This window comes from Anguilla rostrata, chromosome 2 (genome assembly GCF_018555375.3).
Source record: "Anguilla rostrata isolate EN2019 chromosome 2, ASM1855537v3, whole genome shotgun sequence".
NCBI classification, from domain to species: domain Eukaryota; kingdom Metazoa; phylum Chordata; class Actinopteri; order Anguilliformes; family Anguillidae; genus Anguilla; species Anguilla rostrata.
The window spans coordinates 24,424,003-24,443,045 of NC_057934.1; the positions used below are offsets into that span (position 1 = coordinate 24,424,003).

The window sequence follows — 19,043 nt, forward strand, 5'->3', positions numbered from 1 at the left end:
AAAACACCTGGCCTGTCCTCGGATGAACTCACCCCCGCTGCCATGGCAGGTCCAAAGATAGACACAGATTTAAAGGCGCAGATGAGCAAGGAACGAGAATCCCGTAAAAAGAGCACCTTTTGTAGTCAATGAGGGAGATACTGAGGGGCCAGATCCAAATGGACGGTGCGCCACCGATCAAAACCTTTTCGTGTCCGGCCCCTCGGATGGTTCCGGAAACCTCCCACTTTTCGAAAAGTTCAGGCTCGGAGGACTGTCCGCTCGCAGCTGACCTGAGTGTACTAAATCAAAGAGGAGAGCCCGCCCCCGAAAACACGGGCCCCGCCTCCTTCCTAAAAAAAGAAACCAAAAAAAAACAAAAAACTGGATAACCACAACAGCAGTCAAGTAGGTTGGCAGGAGAACAAACAGTGCAGCGTCAACATTGGCAGCGTCCCACGGTCCCGGTGCCAGATACTCCCGGTCGTGCACGTGTGCGGCGGCCGCTCCCTTTAAGAGTAGACTGCGGACTGCGCGGCGTGTGCCTGCGAAGACACGCGCGCCGCTCGAGGCAGACGGGACAGCGAGGTCGCTCTGAAGCGGCCAAGGCAAAGCGGGGAGGAGCTCTCACGGGCCGGACATGGTCTGACCCTTGACCGCAAGTCCGCTGCCGCTTTCGGGCCGGGCTTTGTGGATCCCGGCAAGCCGTCGCGTTTTTACGGCGCTCGCTTTGGAGGGAGAGAGGAAAGCACACATGCTATCTCTCCCCTCCGTGTCCGCGTCTCCCACAATGCCTGTGGTTACAGTATGTGTCAAAAACACAGTGCTGCACAAGTTTTACAACCCTACTATCTGGGTCTAATAGACAGGTGCTGTTAAAACCCCTGGCTCTGGCAGGCATTTGATGCCCATACCATACGAGACGAACACATTCCCGGTCTCTCGTCCCCCTCTGCGCTCTGCCCCTGCGCTGACTCCACCAGAAAGGCACAGAGTTTGGAGTCTGACACTAATTGTGGCATGCGAAACCCATACGCGAATCCTGTCATTGCCATGCAATATCGTAATTACAGCACAACGCATAGTCTGTCTAGATGGATGCATGTGATGACGCCCAGAAAATTGCTAAACGTCTGAAAATATTGCCTTATGAGCTTGCCCTGAGCGTGTAAAGCAATTTCTTGCTTCTCTCGACTGTGTCGTCATTTTCAGTCTTTTCTTTTTTTTGGTTTATTTATTTTCTTATAGTCTGTATGGATCCCTTTATGAAATGATACCATCATTCTTTAAATTTAAAAAAGCATGTGATCGAGCTATGAAAAACCAAATCATCATGCCAGCAGGGTACCAGCATGAAACCTTAAGACTGAACTATGAGGAAGCAAGCTTTTTGGAAACAGCAGATTAAAAAACCAAAGCTGTAATGATTCAGGCTGAACATCGATTGGAAACGCATTTAGCATAGGTTACCTTTTAATGATACACAGCGCACTGCCAGTTTACTAAGCTGTTACTAAATTAAATAACATTATATTCACAGTTTTAACATTATTCATGTAATTTTAATGTAAGCAGCAAAAACCCAGCCAAGTAAGAGTATGTAAATGTGGTGACGAAGGAGAAGGTATTTTCTTGCAAGTACATTCACAGTTTGCCTGGTTGCATCACAAATGACAAATGTCAGCCAGTGATGTGGGAGCGAATAGTGTGATGCAATGCCATTGACCAATCAGGGTCAAATCAGTGTGCCAATTTCTCAGTAACTACAGCAGCTAGCGGCAGGTTATCAAAGTCAGGGCATGTCAATGATTACTAAGCCCTGCTTGAACCACACACGTGGTACGTGGCACGGTAGGTACCAGTACTACAGTGTTTATCTCCCTGGCAGGCCAAGAGACCAATCCCCATGCCAACTATGAGCAACACTATCACTGCTCTAGTTGGAATGAAGGGGTGGCAAAATGGGCCCAGCCCCTGGCTGGTTTCAGAATACCAGTCTTGATACTCTCTGCACACAAATCACTGTTTTTCTAACAGATAGTTAAGATATGTCTTCAGCAGCCATGCCAGGCTACACCTGAAATAGTCTGACAAAGGGCATCTAGTTTGTAGGGTCCGTGAATGTTGCTCTGGGTATGCCTGCAAAAAACTGGTCATATAGATTGCTCATTACTAGGTTTTAACACCGGGAAATAGGTTCCTGGGAATTCCCTGCTTATTGAAATATGAGCAACGTGGTTTGAATGGAAACAACATGAATCAATTTAAATGTTTTATTTTGGGGGGAAAAATCATCTGTAATTATTAATCTCTAAGGGGGAAAACTTGTAATGAGCAGTCATCCATGTATTTGACTTGATAGAGGACCTGCTCCTGGTGGCCAAACATAAGCTCCCATTAAGTTTAGTAAATACTGAGTTAAAAACCTAGGCAATAAAAAACAGGAGGTCCGCAGATTTCTGATCTTCATTAAAAATCTGGTGTTCATTCCATGTTGGGGTGGAATTCTCAATTGCCTGTCGCTCCAGGTGTTAATGATTTGCTGCTGGAAAGGCATCACTACCCTTCTTCAGAATCATTACTAATCTCTACTGTTTTAAATTAACCATTTCAACTAAAATGGTGCACAGGACAGTATTTGGCTTGTCTGACACTCTTTAGCTAACATTCATTTCTTTGGATTTCCTTTTAGAACAACGTTATAAGAAAAGTTTGCACTCTGAAAACTACTATTTTGTTTCGATACAAACTGTTGGTTTGTTAGGATACACCTATTGATTATAAATGGGGCTCTGTGCCTTCTTGGTGATACTGCACTTTTGTATTCTTAAGACTAACACCAACGTTCTGTATGTTGATCCGGGTAAGAGCATCTGCTAAGAGACTGTAATGTAATTTCATTTTAAATCTGGCGTTAAAGTGGTTAAAATAGTTGTATATTAGAGAGTTCAGGCCAAGGCAACAAGATGTGAGAGTTTGTGGGTTAGCTTTGGCCGAGAAAAGACAGAGGCAGTCCAACTCCGACCGTGGTGCCGCAGGGAAAATTGCGGCCACGGAATGACCTTGCAGTTCCCTACGTCCGAGCGAATGACTGCGCACAACCATTCTGGCCCAGCAATGAGGGAACTATGCTGTCCCCTGACAAGGGACCGCTGGGATGGACTCAAATTCAACTTTGGGGTGTTTACAAGAACTGGCGAACCCTGGCCCTCTTCTCACTCTGTGCGTGCTTGCAGGGCCGCCATTCAAGCACTGACTCAGCCAAATTCTTTTAATGCTTATGTGTGCTGTTTATGGAAGTATTTATGTGACGCTGTAAAAGCCAAGCACAAAGCAAGCCCATATCTTACCAATGGGAACTGGGTCATAGCGAATTACAAGGTTGGTGTTACACTGCTTTGTTCTTTTTACAGAGGGATGACAGGACACTAAGCGATCCAAACCGCATCTGTGAAGAACAGCCAACTGAAAGGGGGGGGGGGGGTTGAGGGAGGGGAACGCTTGTGCTGCACAGTAGCAACTGGACACCGGATTGGATGAGTAAACAGACACCTCTGAAATAAAAGGACAAGGGTGACTGTGACAGGCTCGCTGGGAATGGACAGGAGACAGCTGAGGACATCACATTACCACCTATCAGAGCACAGGGCCCTTGGGCTTCCCACTCCCTCAAATCCACCCCACACACCCCACCCAAGAAAACCATGCAGTAAGCAGTTGCGAGGGCATAAATTACATATGCTCCACACTCTGTGAGCACACAACAATATCCCATACTATTCTCTGCATTGTGATAAAGCAAACTATTGCCTTGTTTGCAAAAAAGATAAGATAGTGAGAATTATATTTTAGGAGAACTGTGTTTGAGGTAGAAAGCAACTTTCATTGTTAACAATTAACCTGATCTAATAAATTGAAACTGGTGCAAATGCATTTCTCCCTGTTATTTTTTTCCCCTACATGCATGTTTCTTACATTTATCAGTAAATCAATGATTACATCAATGATTTATTGGTGTTTGTTCTGTGTGAAATGAGGCCTGTACTGGACGAATGTTAAATGCTCAACTACAGTCAGCTTGGTTCACTTTATAATAGGTCCAAAGTTGAGATGCAGTACGAAAGCAATATTGTTCTTTTGTTCAGTTGAGTTATATATTATTGCTCTCTGTATCAGGACAGAGTGCAGTAAAAAACAGGCGAGTAAAAGAAAAGAGAAGTGCAGAGAGTGAACACACTGATCTCGACCTAGTGAAAGTAAAAAGGAAGAGCAGAAACTACACCTGAAATAAATCCGCATTACACTGTCTAAGGTTGCCACACTTTGGACGAAGTCTATGAAAAAGTTACATTGTTACAATTTTTGCATCGTTGACTTAACAAAGTAATTTACATAATCAGTTTCATTGGATAGATTACCAGGGCTAACACAAACGCTTATTCCATCAAGACTGGGGCTTTATTTTAGCCTGCTAACAGCGCCCTAAAAAGGTAAAATAAGCACAGAAAATAGTTGGATTGATAATGTGCCTTTTTATACATGAATCAGAAAACCAAATCAGGCAGCTATATAAATGCTGAGGATCCAGAAATACGTGTCTAACCAAATCAATACTTCAAAAAGTTTAAACTGAAGGACAGGCTACTATGAACGGTAGTCTACAGAAGAAAATTAAAGCATAAAGTCTTCCACACAGTCTACACACGATCCACTATGTTTTGAGGAAATTCCAATGAATGTGGTGCAAGGCACAAACTATGTACTTGCCCTACACAAATATCCCTTCGGCAGTACATACTGTACTGATCCAGAGAGGCGCCAGCTGGAAGACAAAGTATTGTTGCTTTTTGCTCTCGAAACCCCGGTCTGGAAGCTTTGCAAGAAATGAGTTCAGGAGCTATGTAAATTCCAGATATTACGAACATTAATTCACCTGTCTGAGCTTGTAATATCAATCCTAAAAAGAAATGTGAGAATAGAAATGACAGATATGAGCTGATTACTGCGAGTAATTATTGGAAGATGAATGGACGACAACATCCGACTTGGTGAAAGAAACATTTAGCATCTAGCCTATAGCTTGTTAAATGAATTGCATTTATTTTATTGTTTGGCACGTGCAGTAAAATGTTAAAATGTGTATTCTTCTGTTAGCCAAGAAAACTGGCAATATAAAAATCTGCAGTTAAAATGGTGTGCTTAAAATAAGTGTATGTTTCAGAAATTAAAATTATATGCTTTTCAGTTCTTCATGCTTTGCATGAATGTATTTACATTCAATTTTTAAATCTGGAACAAGTTTAAGCTTAGATTTGTTTTTGGCAGCTCTCAAACCGTAAGTATTTCTAAGGACTGTTTTTCTGTTTTTCAACTAAAAATCTAGATATGCGCTGAAATTGTATCCATTGAGTATAGAAAAATAAAATCCTGGCAAGCTAATACGCACGCAAGCTTATATGCACCTTTTCCTTTGTCAGTCTTTCATTAATTCACCCAATATCCCAAAGAATGAGGTTCTTTTCTCACTGGAAAAGGGGAAGAGGTAAGCACAAGACAGACGGAGGGAAAATGGTAACGGAGGAGGTCAGGGAGAGGTGGGAGCAGAAAGAGAGCTAGGCTGACGGGGAGGTGAGGGGGGAGGTGGGGGCAAAGGAGAAAAAAGTAAGAGACCTCGGACGACATCTGCGTAACAAATTTTTCCATTCAGGTTTTTCTTCCTAGTCTTTGCCGCCTCTCTTCTCCCTGGCTGAAGACGCGAAGCGAGGCACGGAAAGGTCGGAGGCCACGGCAGGCAAAGAAGTGCCCTCATGGGAGGCCCCCCTCGCTCAGGGTTAGCTGAGGGGACGCGGGGGGGGGGGGCGACCCGTCTGGCCAGGGGGATCTGCTGTCAGAGACAGGGAGTGAGGGGGAAGAGGAAAGAAGAAAGAGAATAAAAAGAAGGAGAAGACACAGTAATGGGGGTGGGGGGATTGGGTGGAATGAGAAGACATAAGGATAGCTAAAAGTCAGGAAAAGAGAGGACACTGGTAGGGGCCTTTTTGAGGAGCGGTGGGTCGTAGCTGGTCTCTGTGAGTTTGGCTGGTTGTAATGGACCACCCCCCTACAGTGATATCCTGCCCCTGTTGCACCAGTTCCACACAAACCGCCCGCTTCAACCCCCCCAACATGGGTCGACATGTGGGGTGACAGCCGTAGAGGAGAGGGGCCCTGGGTGCTCAGGCTGCGGTTGATTTAGGATTTTTGAACCTGGGCCAAAATTCCTGAGGGGAACACAGAGAACGCTACGGTGAGCCAAAAATGCCTGCTGGGCTTGAGAAAAAGTGCAAAGGTCTGTAGATCCATGTGCGTGTGTGTGTGTGTGTGTGCGTGTGCGTGCGTGTGTGTGTGCGTGTGTGTGTGTGTGCATGAGTGCATGTGTGCATGTGTGCGTGTACGTGTGTGTGTTTGTGCATATGCGTGTATCTCATGAGAGACAGTGAGGAAGAAAGAAGGGGAAAGAAAGAGAGGAAAAGAAGATCATAAAATGGGATTACAACATAGACAAAGGGGCCTGGATATCAGGCAAGCGTCTGGCCCTCTCCAGCACCAAGTGTACTGGGCCAGAAGTGGCTAAAAATGAAAGGAAACTGTGGAGTAATTGCGCCCGGCCCCACCTCTCCAGTTACCACCCTCCCATTGAGATTCCAGCCGATACTTCCCCCTAAGGCCTTGACTTTCTCCCTTCATTCACTCTTCAGTGCTCTTTTGGGGGGCATTTCACCAGCTACGCCACCACCAGGGGTCCGCTCCACAATGGGAGTGGGAGCAGAAACCGAACGACCATGAACGCATTCGCCGGGGGGATTCCCTGCATGCCTCGCTCCACGATTACACATCTCTCGCAAGGAGTTTGTGGAGTAGGCTGGTGGGGGTTGGTGGGGTCAGTGAGGAGATTCTACTATGGTTACAGCACTGGACTCGCACAAAAGAAAATCCCCTAAAAAAAAAAAAGGAATTGACATGATGAAACACCGTTTCGCAAACGCTTGCAGACCGATCATACCGGTCCCGCCTGAAGCTTCACGTGTACACAAACAGAGCACGCTGGAATCCAGCTCTGACTCAAATGAAACCTGCCCGACGATGTGCCCCGAGCCCCATTTCACTCCTTTATCAGCGTCTTCTATTTATAGCGTGCCGCTGTGCCTGCTGAGTACAGTATGTTCTGTGAAACACAGCCCCCACCGCTGGTGACTTCTTCTGTGAGCGGCGGTTGCTCCTGTTTTGGGTGCTATCAGGCCAGTGAGAGCTATGGTTGCAGCTAAGGCAGGGTATAGCCTATCTGGGCCCCTGAACCCTGATGGGCCAGCGGGACCAGGCCTCAATAACCCCTCAATCCCTACTCTCTGGCCCCCGACCCTCCCGCATAAACACATTTTGAAGTATGCTTTTATTAACACAGGAAACCGCAATGCAATACACACTCACACGCACACACACACGCTTGCACCCAGGAATGTTTATCGCGAACATCTGAGGGGAGGTGATTAACTGTACTGGTCGTCCTGGGACAGCCCAGGGAGAATGTGAGACGCGCGAATGTAAGGCAGCCGGGGGGTCAAAGGTCGGACCAAATGAAAGCGGCTGCACGGCAGGAGAGAGGCCGAGCGCCAGGATCAGCCTGAAACGCTTTGGGGGTTTGTGGAAGGCGCTTTTGTGCAAGCAGATGGGGGCCTCGCCACTGATTGCTGAGCTCCCGCGTAACCTCAACCTGCCTGTCCTGGCACCGGTTCAGACCTCCGCTTTGCCAAACTTTGTCTTACTTACAGGCTCTCTTATGGCTCCATCAGCATGTAACGCTGGCAGAACGTGATGGAAGGGGACTACTTATAAAGGCGACGGAGTGTGGCACAGTGGGTAAGGAACTGCACCTGTAACCGAAAGGTCGCAGGTTCGATTCCCGGGTAAGGACACTGCCGTTGTACCCTTGAGCAAGGTACTTAACCTGCATTGCTTCAGTATATATCCAGCTGTATAAATGGATACAATGTAAAGTGCTATGTAAAAAGTTGTGTAAGTCGCTCTGGATAAGAGCGTCTGCTAAATGCCTGTAATGTAAATGTAATGTAATGTAATGTAATACTGGGGGGGGGGTGCTTGCTGGACAGTAGGCAGCCTGATGTTTAACACAATTTCCTTAATCGCCAGATTCAGGTGCCTTAATTTACCATTAGCAAAATACCAACAAGTCCCACCCTCCGAGTCCACTTGAGTGAATTACCGCAAGAAATTACAGATGGTTTTGGAAGAATAATCCAGCTCTTTGAAAAGTAGATCAGCTTGACACAATTGCAAATAATGTATAAATAAGACAAACATTAAACGGTGAAGATGCTGAAACATCTGATTGCTTATTTTATTATTGTTTTATTATTGTTTAAATAGTTACAAGGTTTTCCCTTCACACACCGGTTAAAGGAGTACCATGGTGATTTTCACACTTTCTTGGTTTTATGTGCTATTTGCACAAGAGGCATTGAAGAAACACAATGAGTAAAGTATTAAATATGTCCGTTCTGTATTTTTGGAGAAATATGCGTTTTAAATTTATCGTCCTATTTTCAACCGGTTGAGAAAGTTGTCAACTTGGTGTGTCACGAATACAGTAACCACTCCCCTTTCCACGCCCCGTAAACCCATGGATAACTCGAGACCCATAGTTTGTGCCGCTGGCTTACAGGCAAGACAATGCAAATATTTGACTAACGTTCACTTAAATTAGAGTGCCTTTTAAGGATTATTAGATTATTTCTGGTTATATTCATTTAGCTAGCTAACGTTAGCTAGCTAGGTAGTTTGCTTTCATAAGGCAATGTTATCGATAACGTTAGCTAGCTAGTTTGCTTTTATGAGGATGTTATAGTTGAGCTTTTATCTTAACTTGGCTAGCTAGATAGCAAAAATTATTATTGGATATAAATCAATGTCCTTACCTTAGCTATCTATTGATACTTGATATACTACTAAGCTAGCTAGCTTGTGAAAATTCAGGCTCCCAAAAAGAGCGCGTATCATGGGGGTAGCTATGGTAACGGGGCACGGTCTGTCAATCACAGCTAACTGACAGTTCTCATTAGCACGCCCAGACGGTTCGGGTGAACTTTTATAGTGGGAAATTTAGGCTTAGAAAAATACGTTTTAAAGTACATTGAAATGACTGAATAATAAAAAAATTATGCACATTTGTTTTGTTGTTGCCTAAAGACAACTGGGAAGTGTCACGTTCAACCACCATGTTACTCCTTCAACGTTCTGCATCTCATAGCCAATCACCAACAGTTTATCAGTTGTACAATTAACAGTACATTTGACAAATAAACTGTGATTTGATTTGATTAAATCACTCAGCTAATTACAGCTAATAGATGTGATGGTATCTGATGTTATTAATAGCCTATATCTTACCTTTGAGCAAATATATGTGTGTTACGGTATTGACATTAAGCTGCGAATATAAGTTTGTCGTTGGCTTGGGGAATGGAATAAAAATAACCCCCACCCCAGACATTTAGGACAATGTGTGTCTGTTTGACAAGTTCCCCAACAACACCATTTAACCACCAACAGAAGAAGCTTGGTAACTTGTCACTCTTTTCTGCTATCAGCTACAATGTTGCGCACTGTCAGAGGAAGTTGTACAAAGCAACCGTTTCTAAGCAGGGATTGGGGGACTGCAGTGTCAATCATAAATTTGCTAACAGTCAACTGGAGAAGTAGTGCAATGCAAGTGGTGCAATAGTGCTGATATAACATGCCAACTTTATCTATAACCACTGGAGCTTTAAACAAGCAGCTCTAGTTGTCCACTAGTGTACTACTGCTGCCAGTGTGGTTCACTATTGTTCTGAGTGCCAGTGCTGTTCACCAGTGTGTTAAGAATGTCAATGGTGTTCAGTGGTGTGCTAATATTGTCACGGCTGTTCGCTGGTGTGCAAAAAGTGTCAGTGGCGTTCACTGGAGTGCTAAGACTGTCAGTGGTGTTCACTGGTGTGCTAAGAGTGTCAGTGGTGTTTACTCATGTACTAAGAGTGTCCATGCTGTTACCCAGTACGTTAAGAGCGTCAGTGGTGTTCACTGGTGTTCTAATAGTGTCAGGGCTGTTCGCTGGTGTGCAAAGTGTCAGTGCTGTTCACTGGTGCGCAAAGAGAGTCAGTGCTGTTCACTGGTGTGCAAAGAGTGTCAGTGCTGTTCACTGGTGTGTTAATAGTGTCAGGGCTGTTTGCTGGTGTGCAAAGTGTCAGTGCTGTTCATTGGTGTGCTAAGACTGTCAGGGCTGTTCACTAGTGTGCAAAACGTGTCAGTGCTGTTCACCAGTGTGCTAAGACTGTCAGTGGTGTTCACTGGTGCGCTAAGAGTGTTAGTGGTGTTCACTGGTGCGCGTGTCAGTGTAGTGCAAAGAGTGACTACCATGCAATTTGCACCACCTGTTTAGTCTGCATGTGTGTGTGTGTGCATGGGTGTGTGTGTTTTTGCGTGTATGTCAGTGCGTATGGGTGCATGTTCATGTATGTTTGTGTGCGAGTGTATGTGTGTGTGTGCGCGCATGCATGCATGCGTGTACAGTATGTGTGTGCATGGATGCACGCATGCTTGTGTGCGCATGTTTGTGGGTGCACCATTGAGTTTTTCATCTGCTAAACTAAATGAGTTGCATTGTGAACTGGTTACCTCTCCTTTGATGTCCAGTATATAAAGGAAGTGGAAACATCAGACATTAGAAATTCAAGTGAACATTTGTCCACCTCAGCAGTGGTATGCATGGCAGAGTGAAACTTAAACATTTGCCTGGATCTGCCTCTTTCTTTCTTACCCTCTTTTCTTTATCTCTCTTCCTAAACAAACCTAAATACACACATCCTTCTTCCTCTTGCAGTCTTTTAACCCATTTTTATCCCTGGTTTCCTTACTGTACTCCAATTTCAGGAGGGGGAAGGGGGGGAGTGGAGGAAGCAGAATACTTGCGGTCAACAACAAAAGAAAGGGAGTGCCTTCCCCAACCCCCTATACTGTATAGCCACCCCCAACCTCCCCCCTCTCCCTCTCTCTCTTTCTCTCTCTCTCTCATCCACCCAAGCTCTTCAGTGGTTGAGATCACAGCAGGAAGTTGAGGAATCAAACTTCAAGTTCAGCCTGTCTGTATCTGTTCCAATATTCATACTGCAATTTCCTTTATCGTTCAAAGGAAGAAAAGGTGTTATTTTCAGACGCTGATGTGCCTAAGAACCACACACACATACACACATACACACACACAATCCACACAATCATAAGAATGTGAATGGTGCATACAATATATTGTATAAAGTACACACATTCAGGCCAGCAAGTTCCTCCACGCACTCTGAGAGATAAATGACCCACTTTCCACATGGATTCCAGACAACAGAAAGAAAATGCCACTGCACTGTTTCTTATTAATAAGCGTACCAAAAAAGCATTCTACATGTCTTATTGCCTGATGTCACAATGTGTGAAACACTAAAGTCATGAAACAAAGTTTCTAATTCCGCTCCACATATGGACATGCTGATGTTAAAGACAAATGTACACAGAGAAGTTATCATGGTGATACTGAACCATGGTCCTGACACATATAATGAAACAGAGATCCTCAAACATTTGAAGAGGATTTGTTTAACTGATATCACTTTCTGGTGCACTTGTTCAGCACTTCAACTCACACTGCTAGACTGTAAGAGAGCCTGTTAAAAAACAGCTAATGTGATACAATTTCAAAAAACAGCATCAAAACCATCAGTGCTACTCAAAAATGCAGATGGTGCTAGCATAGCCCTAAGCACCGCCTAGTTTCTAGGTAGGAAATATTCATCTGAAACATATTTGAAGCATTCGGGTTAGACCGGTATCCAAAATTTCAGTTGAGTTTTCTAACTTATTTGCTGGAAGCTGCTGCCTTTTTAATGAACGAGGCAACAGGAAGATGAAAACTTGAAACGTTCTCTCAAAAAAATGAAGCAGAATTAATTGGATGCTGAAACAGATCTAAGGCTAAAAAAACAGCTACAGAATACAGGCCAGTTTTCAATGAACATTTGTCTTTATCTTTGACATAAAAATAAATTAAAACTTTAACCTTTTTCTTCACAAATTAAGTATTAGACATTGGTATGTTAGTTTTAGTTCCTGCTGAAACTGCGCACAAAGAAAAAAAAAGAATTCTTGCTTTTCATTTTCAATGTTGTCAGTTAAAGACAAATGCTGATTCAATCCAGAATCACATTATTGGTCAATAAAAGCACTCCAATAATTCAAACATAGATACTGTCTGATTGCTGGTGCTAGTCTTTGGAAATAGCAAACTGGTAGTAATCATTATTATTCCCTAGTCTTTCACAGTGTCATTGTGTTTGTGGATGTGGGTGTGGACATCCATGCACCAATTTTAAAGCTTCAGCACTACTCAGATTTAGTTCTTTCTGGCATCCATGGTTTTCAGTGACTATTTGTTTTCCTTAAAAAAGGGACTGGTTGTTTGGCTTACTGAATAACAATCAACCCATGAACCACAGCATGCAGGAATTCAGAATATTATCAATTAAGTGAACATAATTTGATCTTGTCTTTGATAAAACAGCACTGTGAGGCACAACAGACAAAAATAGACAACCACCACTTAAAACTTCCGCATGACTGACCACGAGACGAGGCACTGTTCATGATTATCATAAACTCTCTTATATCAACTCGATGCATATTACAAAGGTACAATATTCCCCTTTTCAGAAAGCCAGGAGGCAAATTTACAGGCTGCGTGTTTTACTGTTCTTCCGAACTGGACAGAGATTCAGGCTAAAAAGAGGTTTTTGTTGATGCCTCTGACTGAGCCTCTTATTGAGATTGATATTTATATAATTTCAAAAATGTCACAATTTCCCCATAAGGAGAATAATTTATAGATGAAAAACACCACTTAGCAATAAACTACTTTACGATGTGAAAACAGGCAAGAGGAGGCAGGAGAAGAATGCCTGCAGGTCTCTTAATACTCCTGCTCCTACCTGAATTGACTGGCTAGAATGAGACTGCATTTCTGCTTTAAAGCGCCATGACTGTTCTTTTATCAAATTTTTCATCTTATGGTCGCTATGGGTCATTGGTAGCTCATACTGTAACTGTGGGCCTGACTGGATTTGCTTCATTTTGTGCATAAAACTGACTTTGACCCTGTATGCTTATTAGTTAAACATTTTGAGTTAAATTGCACCTTCTTCTGTAAGCCTTCCAATATAAATATACCCCAAAAATGCATTAATAAATGCATATGGTGCCGGGGATAAACATACTACTAAAGTGAAATTAATGTCAGGCAGGGAATGTATGAGGCTTAATGTTTTATTTTTTGAATCTTCAACTGAGAAAGCACTGATCACTTGCATCAGTATTCACATACTGAATGATTTTTCATTAATGAAAAATCAAGAAGAATCCAGAGTTTTATTCTTTCTCATAAATATTCAGAAGAGTGAGCCTAACAGAGGCTTAAAATAACTGACAATTTGCTTATATTAATTTTGTTGTTAAATTACCACTGAAATCTAAATCATTATATTTTATCATTATATTTTAGTGCAAAGCTCCTTTACTAAGAGACCATTATTTTCACAGAACCAGTTTTATAAAGAGTTTTTTTTAAGGAAAGCACACAATTATTATTATTATTATTCTTATTATTATTAATAATAATAATAATAATAATAATAATAATGGTTATAATAATAATAATAATAATAATAATAATAATGCTTATTTTTTAAAGCCTGACATTGAAGTCCAATAGAATATTCTGATTTCAAATGAATATTTCTGTCATTTACAAAAGACAGAATATTCTTATATTCAAACATGGCCTATCATCTGCTCTGAAGTCAATGGCCTTTCAGTCACAGACAAACACTCATCCCAGAAAACAATGTTTTTCCTGAAAACAATTTGTTTGACAAACTGTTGTGGAAATTATTGTTTTGGTAAGGGGTGATAAATTCTGTAAATCATCTAGAATTCCTTGGAGAAATTTTCCTGTTGGTGTTGAAGTGTTTTTTTTTTTTTTCCCCATTTTGACCACACAGTATTACATCACTCTAACATATTAACATAAATTAACATAAAAGCATTTGTAAACATTCATGGTGTCATGTCCATGTGCTCAGGGTGGTACTGCAGGGTTCAACATGAATGTTTTTCCACATCTGCCCATTCAAACAAGTTGAAAAGAAATCTACTTGCCCAAATTAAATTCATACTGATCGAGTATTGTAAAAGTTTACTTGTGAAACAAAGTTCATTAACAAAACAAAGCCTCTATAATAACATTGATAATTTTTTTTATTTAGTGTCAGATGTAGAAAATAAGTTAGAAATCATTAGAGTAAGCATTATATGTTGAAACTGAACCTTCAACAAACAATAACTATTCACATGAATAGTAGTTACAGATAGATATGTGTCATGACCCTGCATATGTCGCTGTGATCACTGAAGAGCCACAAACCATAAATGTTAATGTGGCTACTTGCTTGGCCACCATTACATTGACCATAGTGACTGGAAAAAAAAAATTATTACATTTTTTTATTATTTTGAATTCAATAACATTATGTAATTTATTTCAAGGCACAATGCACATTTATTAATATTTCCCTCTTTACATTCATGTACATGTGCCACAGTTAGCTATTGGGCTCATTTTTAACCGTAGTTCCTGGTCAGCTCAAAACAGCAATTTTTTTTAAAGCTATTTTTTAGCTTAGAAATCTAATGTTACTAACATTATTTTTGCATTAGCTCAGGCAAAAATGTGAATTAATAAAGACAATGGCATGCTAAAAAACTTATGTGAACTAACTGGAAAAAAATACACTGTGTGCCAGTTCAAAACAGTGAGTTTAGCCTCATTCTTAATGAGATACCATATAAACTAATCTGAGGCATAGTCAAGTGCCCATTGCACTAAGGTTCTGATTCTATATTTGGTCAGTGGTTTTTAGAAACCAGCATGACCCCCCCCCCCCCCCCACACCTAATTACCTTTACTTACTTCTCACACAGAGCTTGACTTCTGTGCAAACCTGGCAGTGCCAGATGGACATTTTAATGAAATGGAACTGAGAATTAGCGCTAAATATCTGCACAAGTTATTGTTGAACCCTGGTCTCTTAGTCATTGGAAATTGTTTTCAACTTCGGGTTAACCGGCCACTGCATTGCCACCACTCCAGTTAATTGGAAAGGTCCATTATAGACTTTTACTAGCTTCCCACGTTAAGCGGCATTAGTAACAGAGGCTGTCTCTCTGTGTGACATGGTTTTGTGACTATGGCCTGGAGGGACTGGGAGGAAAAAGGGCAAGTCGTCTCACATGCATGGTGACTGGGCCCCAAGGTGAAGGACCTTCTCCATTACTTGAGGTCACAGCACTCATACAAATGCCATGTCACGCCCAGTGGGCTGCAACCTGCAAGCAAGTAACCTGGTTTGACCCCTTCATTACGTAAGCAAGCAACACCCAACTGCACTCCAATCAATACATCAATCCCCTAATCGGTCTCTGCCATCCAACATAGACAGCCTCACTGTGGTGTCAGACCTCTGCGAAAGTTATCAACTCTTACCATGCAAAGCAGCCTGATGTGTATGTCAGTCTACAGTTGACCTGCGAGCATCTTCTGCTAAGGAAAAGAATTTGCTCAATAAAATTTCCATTAAATAATTTTGCTATAGAGTTACATCCAGCTGAGAATGGCAGTACTACCAGTTTGTCACTATATTTTCCATAGCTAGTTTTGAGTTTTGTAGCATAAATGAACATACTTTAAAATTACAAGATGCATGGGGAAATAAAGTAGAGTGAACCAGGTGGATATTTCCCTTAAATATAGAAATTGCAACTGAAAGGTGGGATTTCAAGGCTCAGCTAACCAGCATGATATATATAGTGGTTATTTAGTGGTTGTAAGCCAGAGCAATCTGTTAAGATGAAAGGAAAAGAACCTTGTAAGCCCATGATTTTTTGCAATGAAGCAACTGCCCCCACCCTCCATAGGCACGCAAATAAAATTTCTTAGTATCCAAACATTAAATTTCAGTCACTGCTGTCACCAGAAGTGGAACGGCACTGCCCGACTGGCAAAACTGGGCTTTGTTTCTCCACAAGCAGTCTTTTTTTTTTTAAAGATACACATTATTTATAACATTGTTTTTGTCAGCTAAATATATTTTGGCTCACAAACGTTATTTAAGTGGTTATGTTAAAAGTGTGACATTAGAAAAAAGTGCGGGGCCAACCTACTATGAATTCCTCATTTGTGAATCACCCAACTCGAAAAGCACTTGCATTTGATTCAGGGGGAGGGGGAGCAGCAGGGCAGGATCAAACCTGTTGCCGCATATTAAAGGGAGGCATAAACCTCATTGTGACCAATCTCAGCCAAATCGAGAGAGCAGAGAGAAACAATAAAACTACAAGAGCTCTTACACGACAACTTACCATGTGCCTAAATGCAGAGGCTATGATTTTAGCTTGTTACTTTGAGTCGAACGAGAGTAGGTGATGCATAATCGTGACTATGTACAGTGCCTTCCAAAATTATTGGCACCCTTGATAAAGATGTGTAAAGAAGACTGTATAATTTTTTATTTTTTATTTAACCTTTATTTAACCAAGAAAAACCCCATTGAGATCGAAATCTCTTTTTCAAGGGGGTCCTGTATAAAATAAACAATGCTGTTAATGAGCTATAAAAATAAAATAAAAAAACAGGGCAATAATATTATTTTATACAAAAATAATTGTTCACCGTTCAGAGGGCAGTCCACAAGCACAGACCAAAGTATCTGAATGCTCTTGAAGTCTGAAGACTAAGATAATCATTGCACAAAGCCATTTGATTTGTAGTCCATAATGGTCATTCCAAGGATTTAACGTTCATAGGCTGTCAGTCTGACAAATCCTCAGAACCATAAACAACATTAAATGTGTCCAGTTTTCACCAATATCTTTCTTAGCAAACCTGTTGTCAGTAACACTGAAAGGTTGACCCTACCCAAATGGGAAGCTCATTTGTGAAAAGTTCTTTCAGTTGCATCTCACACTGCATGCAGCACAAAACAACAATCAACCACTTTTCCTGAAATTTTAATCTCTGAAAAGGCCCTTTAAGTCAGAGCTGCTCTTCTCACAGCAGCCATTTTCCAGCTTTGTAGCTTTGCCAAGCTGTCAAGCGTAAACCAACAGAGTGTAGTAATACCCTTTCAGCAAGGGAGGCAAGCCTGTCTCATGCATTATTTACTCTCCAGTTAAAATGACAGAAGACGCGTTTAGTTTGTGTATTTTTTGACTGCTCCTGCTGATCAGAAGTTTCTTGTCTGAATATTCACAACATCGTGGACATTGCTTAATTTAACTGGATCTGCGATAGCTGTGAGTGGTTTACAACCGCAGTCATCCTCTAAAGTTGATTGGCAGGGGTCCCGACCACACCCCTATCTTTAGCCGCAGGGCGCAAAGCTGCAGTACTTGGATACCAGCATCTGATTTCCAAAGAGCTTTCCCAATGATCTGCAGTGTGTAATCCAGCATAGCTGCTGGAGAAGCTCCAAACCAGTCATCAGTACTGAATTACAAGAGTTTTCCAGGGAGCCTTTTCTGAACCAAATGTAAATACATAAGCTACAATTCAATTGCTGTTTGGAGGTTTTTTCATTGCACAACAGTAGAGAAGCTATTCAGCAACACCACAGATCTGATTCTCCCACAACCCAATATTATCATAAAAATATTTGCACAGCACAAGACTTGAAAATTTATTCAGTGTCTTGAGATAAAAATACTCATAACTTTGTATATTGCTATCAGAAAGTGGTAATGTACAAACGTCAACATTTGTGTATTTTGTGAACTCAGAATAACCATTTTGGTAGAATAAAAATCTTGAGGTGAAAAGGTTTAGTTTTATATCTTGAAATAATGTTGTCCTAGCAGTGATCTTGAACCATAATTTGTTTTCTCACCTATATTTCAGAGACCTCTACATAATATCTATTTCCCAGTTATTCTTCTTCCCTTGAAGGAACATACTGTATACGTGTGCATTATTTCCCCATGGACAAGTGCTGTCTCTGCAACTCTTTTACACCCAAAACTCTTGCCCCAGCAATCAAACCTCCATGCCTTTCAAAATTCATTGAGCCTGGGCCAAGGCCATTAAAGATGGGTTATGTAGACTACAGTACAAACTTAGAGTCAATCAATTACAAGAGAAAAAAGGTATTACACAATACCTACCCACAAAGAACATGCTCTGCAAACCTGCATTCCACTCTTACTCTTTGCTTCAGGCCGTTGGGTTGAACCAGAACAAAAACTGCACTCACACAGCTGATAATCACAAAAAAGACAAACGAAGAGAGAGACAAGCAAATGGTGGATGACTAGAGTACAAAGTGTCCTCATGGTTGCTGATCTGAGTAAAACCACTTCCTTCCCAAGTGTGATGCAGCCTCCCTGACACCCAAAAAATCACCTTCTGCATTGTAGTCTGAGGTTCGGCCATTGCAAAGCATTGTGGGAAACAAGGAGACTGTCACACTGGAGCACATATGCCCACAGCCAAGATGTGATGAAAGTCTCACCTTAACCAAATCAGACTGAGAGAAGGCAAGAAAGGACAAATCCCCCCACCCCGCCCCTGCGTATAAATCCTCTCTTGACAGAATTAGGTTAACTGAATAGTGCTGGGAAACTAAACCCGTTTTTGCTGATCGAAAATATTGTCTGTTGATTTTGAGTTTATTCATGAATATTTTGAAAAGGATGTCTTTTCTTAATTACTCTCATTAACACCACCTCATTTGCATGGTCTCTTCATTGTTAATTACAAACCCACTTCCCTCCCAAGCCACATGGCTAATGTCTGACTGTATCAGAAAATTGATTTAAAACTGAAACTGCTCATTATAGATGAAGAACCTGAAAAAATATGAAAGGGCAATTACATAAATGTCATAAAT

At 41.7% G+C, this 19,043-nt stretch overlaps 1 protein-coding gene across 3 annotated transcripts in view; it reads right to left on the reverse strand.

Moving 5' to 3' along the window:
- LOC135247647 (thyroid hormone receptor alpha-like) overlaps positions 1-19,043 on the reverse strand; it is a 139,480-nt gene that overhangs the window by 91,955 nt on the left and 28,482 nt on the right. The window contains exon 2 of one of the 3 annotated variants that reach the window (XM_064321356.1): positions 18,319-18,411. The exons of the other annotated variants lie outside the window; for them this stretch is intronic. The gene's annotated coding sequence lies outside the window, so the exon portion shown is untranslated. The remainder of the gene's footprint in view (positions 1-18,318; positions 18,412-19,043) is intronic. 3 annotated transcript variants of the gene reach the window in all.